The sequence below is a fragment of the Myotis nattereri genome (genome assembly GCF_964212035.1).
Source record: "Myotis nattereri genome assembly, chromosome: 5".
Lineage (NCBI taxonomy): Eukaryota > Metazoa > Chordata > Mammalia > Chiroptera > Vespertilionidae > Myotis > Myotis nattereri.
In genome coordinates, this window is record NC_138080.1 from 64,025,244 (window position 1) to 64,040,644 (window position 15,401).

At 36.5% G+C, this 15,401-nt stretch overlaps 1 pseudogene across 1 annotated transcript; it reads left to right on the forward strand.

Annotated features, from left to right (window-relative positions):
* Window positions 1-508: 508 nt before the first annotated feature.
* LOC308520266 (transmembrane protein 106C-like) lies at window positions 509-2,741 on the forward strand (annotated as a pseudogene). The gene is made up of 4 exons: window positions 509-554; window positions 1,121-1,227; window positions 1,331-1,608; window positions 2,371-2,741. The product of its transcript is annotated as a transmembrane protein 106C-like (transcript).
* The last annotated feature ends 12,660 nt before the right edge of the window (window positions 2,742-15,401 follow it).

A 15,401-nucleotide genomic window follows, 5' to 3' on the forward strand; every position in this document is an offset into this window, starting at 1 on the left:
AGGGGGGGGGCAATGGGGGCATGAGGACACATATGTACCCTAATCAATAAAGAAAGAGAAAAATACAATGGGAATATAGTAGGTAAAATACAAAACATTAACAATGAAAAAAACAGAAATAATGCATCAGACCTTACCAAAATTAAAAACTGTTCTTTAAAATACACTGTTAACAAAAAGAAAAGAGCCCTATACAGTAGAAGGATACAACGGTACAATATTTGCCCTATAAATATGTGATAAAAATTTGTATCCAGAATAACATCAAGATATACATAGATACATAGGTAGATAAAGATATATATATATATATATATATATATATATATATATATATATCTTTAAATCATCAACAAAATGGCAAATAATCCAATAACCATATAGAATTACTTAAAGACTTTTAAATAAAAGGAATAAATGGCCAATGAAGAGACACTTGATGTGATTAATCTCTAGGGAAATTAAAATTAAAGTTGAAATGAGATGCAATTTCAGAGCCCTCCCAAGAATGTCTAAAATTAAAGAGATGGTTAATATCAAATGTATCAGAGGATGTAAGAGTATAAAATAATAAAAATTTGAAGAACATCTTAACATTTCCTCATAAAGGTAAAAACCTAGAAATGACCCAATAATTTCATTTCAAAGTATCTTCTCCAATGGAATGAAAATACATGTACAGAAATTTTCACATAAGCCTTAATCATATAACCAAAAATTGTCAAAAAACTAACTGTGTCTCTTCAGGTAAATGGATAAATTTATACTATGGAATACCACCAAACAGTTGAAAGGAGAAAACTATTGCTTTTCTAAAGCATGAAAAATATAATTTGGTTGAGTAAAAGAAGCTTGAGACACAACAAAATGCACACTGTATGTTTCCAGTTAATATTAAGTTTTGAATAGGGAGAACTAAAATTTAATGAAAATATCAAGTTAATAGTTGCCTGGGGTTAAGGAGCAGATAAAAATAGACTCAATGTACATTAAAAAAAATCAGATAATGGAAAATTTCTGGGTCTTGATTAAGGTGATACTTAAATAAAGGCAAATATTTGTCAATACACACTGATCTCTAAATTTCAAATCTGTGCACTTTATTTTATGAAAATTATAGCTCAGCGAATTGATTACAAGAAAAGAGGTCTCGGCCAGCTTGCCATTCAGCACTTATACACTGTGTGCAGGCGGATCCAAGCACCCAAGAGGCAGGACATGACACAGGTAGCGCATCCTGACCATGGGGTTCCAGTATTTGGCCTCTGCTCGCCCTCCTTCCTACAAATGAAAGAATATGCTGACAGAATATGCTGGATGATCAAAACAGGGAGAAGCCATTGCCCAGTGCCCATATGTGGAGCTCACCAGGTGGGTGTGGCAAAGCATCACCTGTCTCGTGTGCCAAAGTACAGGCTACATCCCAGTAGAACAAATAAATGAGTTGGTGGCTTTGATCCTACAAGTGATCAGAGATTGTGCCCTCATATGACTAAGCAGTATGTCCTCCTACCTGCCCTGCTCTGTCTCCTGGCATTTGGTTTGGTAGTTTTCTTCTTATTTCCACATTCAGTCCTTGTGGATGATGATGGCATCAGAGTGATGAAAGTTACATTAACAGCTAAGATTTGGAAACAGCTCAAGTGCCCATCAGCAGATGAGTTGATATAAAGGCTGTGGTACATTTACACAAGGGAATACTACACAGTTGTAAAAAAAGAAAGAACTTGCCATTTGCAACAGCTTGGATGGACCTGGAGAGCATTATTCCAAGTAAAATAAGCCAGTCAGAGAAAGATAAGTATCACATGACCTCACTAATATGGGGAATCTAATGAACAAAATAAATTGACAACCAAAATAGATCCAGAGAGCCGAAACCGGTTTGGCTCAGTGGATAGAGCATCGGCCTGCGGACTGAAAGGTCCCAGGTTAGATTCTGTTCAAGGGCATGTACCTTGGTTGTGGGCACATCCCCAGTGGGAGATGTGCAGGAGGCAGCTGATCGATGTTTCTCTCTCATCGATGTTTCTAACTTTCTATCCCTCTCCCTTCCTCTCTGTAAAAAATCAGTAAAATATATTTAAAAAAATAGATCCAGAGACATAGAAGCATGGAACAGACTGACCATTTCAGAGGGAAGTGGGGTCTGGGGGTAGGAGAGGAGTGATTAACTGAGGAACTTATATGCATAACCCTCAGACACAGACAGTAGTGTGGTGAAGCCTGGCGGGGGGGTTGGGGGGGTCAGTAGTGGGTATGGGTGGAGGAGACCAATAGGGGAAAAAACCCACAAACAAAGGGGACATCTGTAGAACTTTAAACAATAAAGATAATTAAAAAACAAAGAAAGTCTCATTAATAAGCTAGATAGACTCCCTTATAATCCTCTCCATCAAGGCCACCCTGAAAATCAGAATCCAATGTCTACTCTGCGGCAGTTACCAGCCTGTGCAGTCAAGTTCATTGCATGAACACAGTGGTTGGGTCATGTGTGACAACTCACATCTCCCTCATTGCAGCTTGGAGGAAGCCTCTGGTGCATTTTCATGGTGCAGGTGGAGATGGGAGGCCCATTTTTCTCTGTGTACTCCTTCTGCACATTACTTCTATCCAGGCGCACAACATACTGATGTTCATGAGAACTTCAGCAGAGATTTCATACATTTGACCCCTTGGCCCAGAGCTCCTTGGAGACATATCACTATGTGGACTGTGGAACAAATTCCTCCGCTGTTTAGAAACTGGTTTTGGTTCTTGCAGGGCAGGACCTGTCAGAAGAGACACAGCATCTGTTCCCAGGGCCTGAGTTCCATCGCAACCCCAGGTGGTAGAAGCAGAGGAGGAACTGGTTCTCTTCATTCCCAGCAAACACCCTCCTGTTGCTTGGGAGGAAAACTCGCCTCTGTCACACCATTTATGTTTTTCTGAACCAGCAGAATCATTGCCCGGTACGCAATGCATGCCCAGCAAGTAGTAGGCACTCACGGTCTGAAGAATTTAATTCAGATCTTTTCAGCTCTTCTCGTAGCATTATAGATGGAAAGCAGACAGATGTACTAGATTAAAAAACCACTTAGTGGCCTGGAGAAGGGACTGTTAGTGCAGCTGCACAACTATCACCAAGACCTCATCTGCACAGAAGAGGCAACACCTGAATGCATTTAAAAAAGCACAGACCATTCAATATGTGATTTTTTTTATTTTCATCTGCTCCTAAATGCCTAGGAGCATTAAAAAAAAAAAAAAAGCAAAACTTTTTTTTTTCTTGTAGAAAGTTATAATTGATTTAACCAAGAGTATGTGTGGGGCCTGATTTTACCCTTCATCCATTGGCTGGAGCATGTATTTTGTATTTGGTGGAAAAATAAGCCCCGCTTTTGATTTAAAACACACACACACACACACACACACACTCCGAAACTGATTTTGTGAAACCTAGACATTGTGAATTATAGGGCCGTAATTCTTTGTCACTTAGCCCAACAGAATATTACAAAACCTAAGCAAATTGGGAAGCTTGAAAACAACGTGTGTTAGTAGAAAAACAAAAGAATGTATACACTTTTACAATTATTTTCAAATACTTTGATGGAAGAATTTCAGAATCTTGAGACTCGCAGGATAGCACTATTGGCAGATGGCAGAAACAGAAAGAAAAAGGAAAATGCATAGTTAATTGGGTGCATTTTTTTTCTTTGCTTTATAAATCACTTGGGATTTGAAAACATAAAGTGATATTAATAAGAAGAATGACTAATTTTTTTAGTTTTAAGACAAAGTCTGACAAGCTTTTTACTTCAAAACATGTCATGCTTGACCAGGAATAAGTGAACTCTCTAGTAAAGAGATCAAGGTTAGTTCGAAATCATGACCCTGTGACAATTATGAATTTGTAAAACACCTTCTCTCAGATATATAAGTGCCCCCTTTCCCTCTCTGTCTCCCTCCCGTTCTCTCTCTATTAATAATATAAATCCTCCTCAATAAATCTATGCTTTTGTTTTAATGCAATTTATATGTAATAACACACTATTATTTTCAAATGAAAATGATTCATTTTTATAAACCTTAACTTCTCTTGTTTCTTTGGGCTCCTGGAAGTTGATTTCTGTTACTAGGATGTGTCCTATTTTTTCCCTGACAAGGCAAGGCTTGCAGGTGAAATACCTAAAAGCAAATATCTTGAGATAACTTTCTGCCTCTAGGCAGAGATCCCAGCAGTGATGCCGATGTACGGTTAATGGACCATATCATAAAGACACATATTGTTAGACAGTACACAAATGTTTGCAGTGGTTAGGTAGCGTTTCAGCCGGGAGTGTTTTGACCCTGGCCATCTGGGTACAACTTATAAATATGTATAGAGATCATTTTTGAATCCATACTTTGCCCATGTGATGGTAGGTAGATATTTTTCAGCAATAAAGGTATTCAAGAGCACACAGTTTGCTTCTCTTAAGCGCTGCCAGTATAATTTGCATTTAATTTGTTTATGAGTAGCATTGAGCAATAGATTCTAAAAGCTACAAAATTTTGATTGAAATTGAAAATAGCATCGATGCTATTCTTGTGCCCTTCATGTGTGTGTGAAAGAGAGAGAGAGAAAGAGAGAGATAAATAGATTTTGGGGTGTCAAGTTTTACCTGAGAAGAACTTATTATTTTTTATATGAACAACTAGAGGCCCAATGCATGAATTCGTGCATGGGTGGGGTCCGGATGGTCTCACCTCCAATGGGGGTGGAGGGTATCAGGGGTGGGGCTCCCAGGGGAGGGACTGTGGGCAGTTGGCTGGCTGCCCCGTCCTTGATCAGGGTGGTGAGGGCTTATCAGGGGTGGGGCCAGCCAGGGGGAGAGGCCACAGGTGGTTGGCCAGCCAGCCCCACCCCCTGGTTGAACTTCTGGTCGAACTCCTGGTCAAGGGGACAATTTGCATATTTGCCTTTTATTATATAGGATGTGAAGCTAATGCTACAGTGAAACACTATTATTATATAACTACTGCATGGTGTGTTTTCCAGAACTAAATGAATAAACATGTAATGCTTTAAAGTTAAGGCATGAACAAACATTACGCTCTCTTATTCCACACTACGAGGGGTGTTTAATTTTAAGGTTACTGCTTTTGAATTTCATTGAATTTGAACAAAATAAAACCATCGAAGGGATATTCTTTCTTTCTTTCTTTTTTAAATATATTTTGTTGATTTTTTAGAGAGAGGAAGGGAGAGAGATAGAGAGTCAGAAACATCGATGAGAGAGAAACATCGATCAGCTGCCTCCTGCACATCTCCTACTGGGGATGTGCCCACAACCCAGGTACATGCCCCCGACCGGAATCAAACCTGGGACCCTTCAGTCTGCAGGCTGATGCTCTATCCACTGAGCCAAACCGGTTTTGGCGGGATATTCTTTCTTAATGATTGTTAGTATCTGCTCCAAAGCCATGTTTTCTATCCCTTTCAAACAAAACTATCTTTTTGCAAAATTAGATTACTAATTTTCACAAGGCACAAATCTCAACCTTCATGGTATTTTCTCAATATAATCATTAAGAGAAAGTTCATGAATACTTAATAAAAAAGAGGCATTTGCATCATATAAACATGTTCAATCTCCTGTTCAGTATGCAGTGGTTGCACTACCATCTGGCAAAGGTTTCAGTTGAGTGAAGCTGAAGCAATAAATTAATACAGTAAAAGATGCTACCAACTATTTTAAGCCAATTAAAATGCTTGAAGCAGGCTCAATGCATGTTAAAATGTTATGTCTGCTTCTGCCAACAGCCATGTATGAAAGAAATATAATGAGCCAACCATGGCTGAAGTTAGCAGGAGTCAAGGGTGCTCCTCATTGTGGTCACATATAGCAAAGGCTCACACAATTAAAACTGAATACTGGCACATACCCACCCTCCTCACCACGCCATTCCTACTTCTCAGGCAAAGGGTGAAACTTACTGTTTATTCTTATTGAACATATTAATGTTGTATTTCAAATGACAACATTTAGGATTTCATGTCCCTTTGAGAAATCGCTACTGATTAAATCTAGTCATGGAAAACTAACATTTAATTTATAAAATTTCTATATACTATTACTGGATGACTTATTTATTGTTGTTTTGTTTTAAAACTATTTTATGTTTTAAATGCAGATAGCTAAAGAGAAGGAAAGTGATTTTATAAAAATCTTCATATACACAGGTGATTCTCATAAGGTCATTTTAGTTTGGAAGCAATAGATTCATTGTGTTTCGTGTGTGGTATAGTAAATGTTATCTCGGACAGCAAGCACATGAGTAAGCTCTCCCCACATTGCCTGGAGAAGAGACAAGCCATGTCAGCTGACTTCTGCCCCAATTCCCAATCCACAGAATTGAGATTTTTGAGATAGTTTGTTTTTTAGTCGGTTAACTGTGGGAGTTGTTAGGCAATAAAATATAAATGATGCATCTACTAAAGAAGCCTTATTAGTATCCTAATGTAAAATTTGCTTATTCTCATGGTCAAATAAAAGGAAACTACATTATAATACATTTTGTGAAAATATTAACATTTTTACTTCAAAACAGGAAGAACACATAATTAAATGTCTACATTCCATATATTAGCAAGAAGATACTGTACTTGTATCTATATTAACTCACACAATAGAGTAAGATGAATTTTCAGAGAACAATTCATTTTCATAATGCATGTCTATATGTTGGTGTACACTGATGATCAATACATTAGAAGACTGCAAGTGTATATTTCTCATTCTAAAAAATTTATATATTTTCACAAGGCAAAATAGGTCAATATCACCTATCTATCTATCTATCTATCTATCTATCTATCTATCTATCAACTCTCTACCTATCATCTATCTACCTATCATCTATCTATTTTCTCCATGAATAGTACTGATATTCTTGGGGATGGCTGTGTTCTCCTGTGCCCTTGCTAGGTCTTCCCCCCTGTGTGTGCATACCCCTAGTATCTCTTTGTGAGTCTAAATTTCTTATCAGAACACCGGTGAGTTTGGATTACATCCCACCCTAAAGGCCTCAATTTAATTTAGTCACTTCTTTCAATGCCCTATCTCTAAACCCAGTCACATTTAGAAATACTAGGGGTTAAAGCTTCAACTTTTAAATATTTCAGGGGACACAGCTTATCTCATGTAACAGGCAGTATCTATTTTAACATTAAAAATAGGTCTGCAGTGTTAAAAGGCAATGATACTGTGGAAAGCTCTGTGGTTAAGAGTTAATAGTTCTGAGTCTTAGATCTCACTCTCTCTCTCTCTGTCTGCTCTTGTACAAGTCCATATTTTTCTATGCAATACTTTAATAACTTCAGTAATGGAATGAAAAGGTGGGACCAAAAGATTTTTAAGGTCCTTCTTGCTGAAGTTCAATGATCCATGAAATTTTTAAGTATGTAAAAATTCATTTTGATTTCATACCACCTCTGATATTTTCCATAATATGAAATAATGAAGTCCCAATTTCTCAAGGTTCCTAGGCTATCTTTTAAAATAAGAATATAACTCTTTCCACTTTGTTGCCTTCAAAGTTTTGCTATCAGGACTGTGTTAAAAATGCAAAATGAATTTTTAACAGAGCATTGACACTTGCATTGTTAATGTGCCTTCAGGCATGTAATTAGTTGAGAAGTTTAATCTTTTATATTCCGAATTTTGATCAGAATGCATAAGCTCAGAAAAGCTATAAAGTATTGACCAGCATCTTTGATAAAAATTAAAAAATAGTTTTAAGCAAGGCACTTGAAAGCATTTCCTGTAAATGCAGCTGCTGCTTGTTGCTTTGCAATGACTATATTAAATATAATAAGATTTGTTTTCCTCTTTCTATAGTAACCAGAAACAAAACATTTGCTAATTTTTCTACCTTAGATTTTTGAGAGACTTATTTTGCTTGAGAATATTTTAAGAGTCATGTATAACTTTCTGGTAACGAATGATATATTCTAAGAATGATTCATCTTTAAGAAGGCATGCCACCCATTAAGGAAAATAAAAGTCTGCTAGATGCATATAAAATTAAATTGTATTATATGCTATTTAATCTAAATTAATGTATTTCCTATTTATTAATGTTGTGTGTATACTAATACACATATCTATTTCTGTAGCATTAAACCTCGTATTAGAATACATAAATTATATGAGATTAGAAGATGTTAGGATTGTAACACAAACTGGTAATTCAGTTGTGTAAGGACCAGAAAAAGTAACCTCACGTAAGAACCGAAGACATATCCGAACTGGAGAGAATTAGAGACAGTGACCACATCAGTCAGGAGTTAATTTTCTTTCATTTGAAGAGCTCATATATAGGTATATACACTTAATTGTTCAAAAGCTGTCTCTTTAATTACTTTTATACCTACTCATTGTTCAACAGAGTAGTTGGTAAGTAAACCTTGTTCATTAAAGTTGCATGGGCCTAAGAGGAAAATCAGATTTATATGGTGTCTTTGCTTTCGGGGAAATGGTAAGATTAGTTCTTGCGTGATCCTGTAGTATTCAGGTAGAAGAGGTTAAAGTTTGGAATAAGAATAATGCAGACCATTATACCAGAAAGACATAATATTATCATAGTACAAAGTAAACATTAATGGTAGGATAAGTATGAGAAAAATAATTATTTTGTAAAAGGCCAGTCCTATGTCTGAGATAATCCGGATATCAGCACTAAAAATGTATTATAATGACAGTTGATTTGCCCCATGTTCTCTTCAGAAAGCAGGTATCCACATAATGAGATTTATAAGCAACCACATTACAAAAGAACTCTTAGATCTAATTGGAAACAGAAACAAATATAAATGAATGAAGGTGATCTGTCTTATTTCCGTGTTCCCATAATATTGTACAAATACCATTAAGATGGTGGAGTATTAATTATGTTCTATTTCATATTTATCTGTGGGTATAGCCACCTCATTCACTACTTTGTAAGCTTTTGATCTGTGACATCTTCTACTTTATCTCAATTGTATTTGCATTATTCACAGCACCATTCATTTTTTTCACTAGATATTTATGGCATCTTTACTATGTGCCAATTATGGTGCCATATATAAAATAATTGAGTGAACCTGTACTGTTTCTGGCATCAGTGAATACTTTGGTCCGATGGTCCATGAGAGTACACACACAACACTATACTTCTACCAAGGAGTATCTGGAACTACCTGAAGTTGGAAGATCAAGGGAGGATTCTTTTCTAGAGTCTTCAAAGGGAACATTGTCTTCCTGACACCTGGATTCAAGACTTATCCTACAGAGCTATGAGAAAATAAATTTCCGTTGTTTTAGGCCATCCTTTTTTTTTGGCAGCCCCAGCAAACTAATACAGAATTTGGTGCTCAAAAGCGGGGTGCTTATGTATCAAATATTTTAATACACAAGTTTCCTTGGAATTGGGTAATGAGGAGAGACTGCGCATATTGAAGTTTCTGATAGAAAAAGTCTAGGTTGCTTGAAGAGACTGTTGATGGGAACATGGAAATCAGAGGTACTTCTGTTGTGTTCTCATGATGTTGAGAAACATCGATCAGCTGCCTCCTGCTCACCCCCTACAGGGGATGTGCCCACAACCAAGGTACATGCTCTTGACCAGAATCGAACCTGGGACCCTTCAGTCTGCAGCCAACACTCTATCCACTGAGCCAAACCAGTTAAGGCATGAGTTTTAATGTATATATGCACACAGACATATATGTATGTATATACATGTTAATCAAATGTATTGAGGCATTTTCTTTTATTGTGGAGTTTTTGGTTTTAATGAGAAATCCCAACTATTTAAAATCTATAGCCAAACTTTGTGTGGTATATATCAGGCTCTTTGAAAGCTCATTTCATTCATGAAATATCATAAGCATTGTTAATATAACAGCAATATGAGCAAAAGGCATATGCATATCTGAGGATAAGGTTCAGTACTGGGTAATTCACACACACATACACAATTTTTACTCAATTTATGATCTCAGCATAACAATCAATAACTTTACTTATCACAAACATTCTTTAGCAATGTATTTGGATGCCAAGATACCTGAAAGTTCAAAGGACACTATGAATTTATTTCTGTGTAAGCATTTTTATTTATTTAACTAGAAGTCTGGTGCACAAAATCCATGCACAGGTGGGGTGCCTAGGCCTGGCTGGCAGTCAGGGCCTATTGGGGCCTTCTTGCCCAGTCCTGACTGGGGCAGGGCTGAGCTGGCCAGGGCCTGAGGGCCTGCTGGCTAGGCCCCTGGGGCCTGCTGGCCAGGGCCTGCCAGCTGTAGGGCCTGCCGTTTGCCAGATAGGGCCTGCTGGATGGGGTAGGCATGAGGGAAGGACCACGGGAGGTTTGCCAGCTGTGGAGAGGGACTAAGGGAGGTTGGCTGGCCATAGGAGGTTGGCTGTGGGAGTGCACTGACCACTAGGGGGCAGCTCCTGCATTGAGCGTCTGCCCCCTGGTGTTCAGTGCATGTCATAGCAACTGGTCCACCACTCATTCAGGTTATTCCAGTTACTTAGGTTTATATATAGAGAGATATTGTTGTACTGATTCTTTTCTATGATATTATATTATGTCAATGGATTTAAAAGTTATATATTTTACATTGCAACAGTGAGATCAAGAAATTGGTGCTAAATCTTCAAATTAATCATACAAGAAGCAAGAGTTCTTGTTTGAAGTTAAGCAAAGACAGTCCTGATTACTCAGGTGTTCATTGTCCTGGCTGAAGATTTTTCAATTTCTTTGCTCCTTCGTCCACCTGATCTTTTCATTTGTTTTTCTTTTTCTCAATTTATTGATGCTTTTAACTTCACAATAGTGTAAGACTGTATACATTGAAATAGTATATGCCCATAGTATTTGTGAATTTCAGTAGAGTGGAGCACTTATTGATGCTTACTAAATGTCCTCTGAGAACGACCACCATCTCGTTTTTATATTTTTCAAAAAGCAGATCTATTACTCTTGAATGCATGATACATATAAAGCTCTTGCTGGCACCAATCGCACACATGTGTTTCAACCTGTCATTGTCAGTCATGAATTTGGTTGACACTTCTATTATAGAGAAAGGGCAAATAGCGATATTAAAATATTTCTTCTAATTAATTTCCTTTCAATGTGCATGAATTCGTGCACCGGACCACTAGTTCTTAAATGAGAGACTCAATTTTTTCAAATTAAGAGCTTTAAGAGTTTTACAGCATATGCTCCCCAGATGCATCTTCCATTTATTATTTGTTCTTCCTAAAGAAAAAGATATTCTTATTGTTACCTAATAAGGTTCTCTTTGTTATTACCAATAAATTAAAATTCCATGTATTAATATTTTACTGGAAAGTTTAAAGGGACTATTGATAATCTTTAAAAAAAACTATTAACTATTAACAGCTGTTTAATTTCATTTGCTTGACTTCATTAACATTTTTAAGAAAAAAAATTGAGTAGAGATTTGCTCCCTACATTTATGATAGTGAATACCTAAGAGAATGGATAAATACAACTCTAAATAAGCACACATCTACTATTTTTTTCTTGTGCAGCATTTCTATTACTAAAGTTATTAAGTGCTGGAAATAACACATTTAAATTACTTTTGTTTTTTAATAGATGATGAAATAATTTAACATATTATCTTTCATAGGCTAATTATCACCTGATTGTTTTTTTTTTGTTTTGTTTTTTGTAAACCTTCCCTTTTACACTATCTGCAGTGAACTTAATCAGAATAGGGATTTACACATTTTCTACTTAAGAGCATGGCTCTTTGAGCAGGTAGAAAAAGATAAAAGTTTCCAGAATCATACTGAAAATAATATAAATATTTTCATTATTGAATATTTGAGCAAGAGAGGTCTGAATGCGTGGTACCCTAGTCAACAGATTCCTCAGTCAGAATCTGATATTAATCAAACGACACAGGCTGAACATGTTTGCCCTTGGGTTAAAAAGAATACATCAGATTACTTTATGCCTGTAAATGAGTAAGGGAGTAATACAAATAGGCTTTCATGGTAACTGATTGGTGTCCAGGTCTCTGAAGAATAGAGCTATAGTCGCTTCTGAATAAAATGAGTGTGGGTGAAAAATTTTGGATCCCAGTGGGGTGAGGCTCCCAAACTGTATAAATAACAAATGACTGATAGACACAGGTAGCTTTCTTCACAAATGGAGAGGATGGTAGCATAAAGGAAATCTTTATACTTCCCCCTTTTTTTCTCTATTGAGCAGATCCATCTCTGAATTTTGCCTTGAAATGGGTTATGTAACAGGACTCAACAGTAGAATTAGCAAAACATTCATTTTTTTCAGAGCAAAATCTCATCTTTGAGCAGGAACCAACAAGCCACTCTTTGGGAATTTTTCAACTGCCTAGCATGTTGTTTGTTTCAGGCTTTAGCTTGTTATTTACCCCAATGAACAGATTATACCTGCATTGGAATTACAGAAATAGGGATGCTGCCACCTCCTTTCTAAGATGAATGCTAATATATTCTGCCCACTGGAGCAATGTTCAAAACAACCCACAAAATTAGCTATCAACCCACTTTAAAAACAGTTTGAAATCTACTCTGTATATTTTTCTACAAAATGTAAATGTAAAATCATATAACTGCCAAGAACTTCCAAAGGTCATCTAACATTCCAGTTTTTACACTTTCTGAACAGGAATGAACATGTTACATTCTTCATCAGTGTATTCAACAGTATCAATGAATAAAACTCCTTGCTACTATGGATTTATTTTGGCCAATAAGTCAGAAAGCATGGTAGAGTTGATTAATCATTTTTAAATGTTTTTTATTTAATGGAAGTTTATTGCACTCCCTTTCCATTGCTCATTTATCATAAGCACTGAGTTTCCCTGTACTTTTAAAAGGGAGTGTGAGCCAGGAAAGGTGTTTCTAGATACATGGTTCTAGAGCTTTCTCTACTGTTGGGTTTACAATAGGAAAAAAAAAATTACACTTTCTGATAACTGCCTTCTGTACTCCTTTCTCTTGCTTTTATCTGAACAATATTGATAAGAAAAGAGTTGAAGATTATATGGACTTGTTCAAAACATATAAAGCAAAGAGTGATTAATTATAAAGTGATGATAGTTGAGAGATTAGTTTATTTACTAAAGAATAGGCTAAATTAATCAATCAAAGAAAATAGTGTAGAAGTAAATAAATAGACACAGAGTAGACATTTCAAATCAGTGAGAAAAGGAGGAATCATTAAATGAATCATGGAGAGATGATTATTAGCTCTAAGATAAAAATGCTAGCTCATCACACACAGACTATCACATACCTAAAGTCAATCATATTTAATTATGAAAGGTAAACTGTAAAATTTTGAAGAGAAGTTTAAAAAATACCTTTCTGATCTTGCTGTAGGGAAGGATTTCTTAAGGCACACAAAAATAGTGTAAAGGAAATTTGATCAACTTGACTGTGTTAAGATTAAGAACATCTCTTTATCAAATGGTGAATCAAGTAAAAAGTCAAGCCTCACATTTGGAGAAAAATATTTGCAATGAATATTCCTGACAATTAATTTAAAATATACAAAGAATTCTCAAAAGTCAATAAAGACAAGTAGCCCCATAAAATATCAAGACAAAGATGAGAATTTTTTTTTATATCAAGCCAAAAGATGACTGAAAGTCTCAAACAGCAGTTAATCAAACTTTACTGTTATTTTATAATTAACTATATAGTTAATTAGTTTTCTCAAATAGATAAAAATTCCCATTCCAAATTTAACATCACATTAATTTTATTAAAAACATAAGAGGTTCTTACATTTAATAATTGCTTGAAATAGAAAAATATTATCTTTGCACTTCGCAACTTAGTAAAATAATACTGTACTATGAATTATGAGAGTTTTATACCCAAATTAAATGGCCACTGTTAAGACTATAGTAAGGTGTCACTAGATAGGAACTCTAAATTTTGTATTTAACTAATTTGTCAGAGAGGAAATTATGTAATGTAGTATAATAAAATTAGTTGCTGATATTCACAATGTAGGCAAAGCTATATATTCAGCTTCATTAGTTGCCTCTTCTCCTTTCTCCCAGAAGAAGAGAAAAGTGAGCTTTGATAGTCTGTTTGCAGCTCATTGCATTTCATGAATGATAGGGAAATTTTGGAATTTAGCAAACTATTTGCACAGAATTTACTGTAGCCATAACAGAAATCTCAGTTACAAAGTGAACAAGTTGGTCAAGGGTAATTTTTGATGAGGAAAGTCTAAAGTAATTGACCTTGCAAAACTAATTGAGGACACTGTAGATAATTCACTTCAATACATATGTATATGAATCTTGAGGTGAAAAATATTAACTAAATCTTGCCATATGGTTGCAATTATGTTGGTACATTCTGTGTGTTTCCAAATGCATTATGATCCTAAAAACATACAAAATAGTATCCAGATCCATACGTCAGTATTACTAATAGATAAAACAGAACATTACTTCAGATCCTAACCTTGACTTCATCTGCATCACTATCATGGAGTAAATGTCTCAGCAATATGTAAGAAGCAGAACTCTGGGCCAGCTGCTAACTGAAAGCAAGAGGTCTTCTTTGCCAAGAGAAGCCAAGCTTTAGGCGACGCTTCGTAAGTAACCTCTCCAGAAGAGCTGGAAGCATATGTCAAGGCTAAAGAAGAGACTAAATTAAATGATTCCAAACTCCATCCATTGATGCTACTCATCTTTATATATAAACTAGAGACCCAGGGCATGAATTCATGCATGGGTGGGGTCCAACTGGCCCGCCCCGCTTGGGGCCAATTGGGCTGGGCAGGCCAGGGGGAGGAGTCATGAGTGGTTGGCCCCGTCCCCTGGTTGAGCTCCCGGTCGAACTCCTGGTTGAGGGGACACTTTGAATATTAGCCTTTTATTATATAGGAAGGCTAGTATGCCAAGTGTCCCCTCCGGAGTTCGACTGGGAGACCGGGAGTTCGATCGCTTGCTATGACATGCGCTGATGACCAGTGGGTGGTGCAGAACTAAGGAAGTCCGCAGCCAGCAGCTAGGGAGGGAGGCCCCAGCTGGCAGCCAGAAGGAAGTCCCTGACTGGCAGCCAGAAGATCCCGATCAGCCCTGATTGCTGGCCAGGGCTACAGACCCTATCCATGCACAAATTTTGTACACTGGGCCTCTAGTCTTCTCATAAAAGCGCATCTAAATACCTTACTCTAAATACATATCTCATCTCCAAACTTTCTGAGGACACTGACTGTATCTTACCATCCTCTTTAGTTTTTCCACCACCTATTTGAACTGGAAAAAAAAATTTAATATGATTTATGGTGGACTTACTGCATCTTGCAGTTTAAGCATGGCATTTCTCTGGGATTCCCTCCAG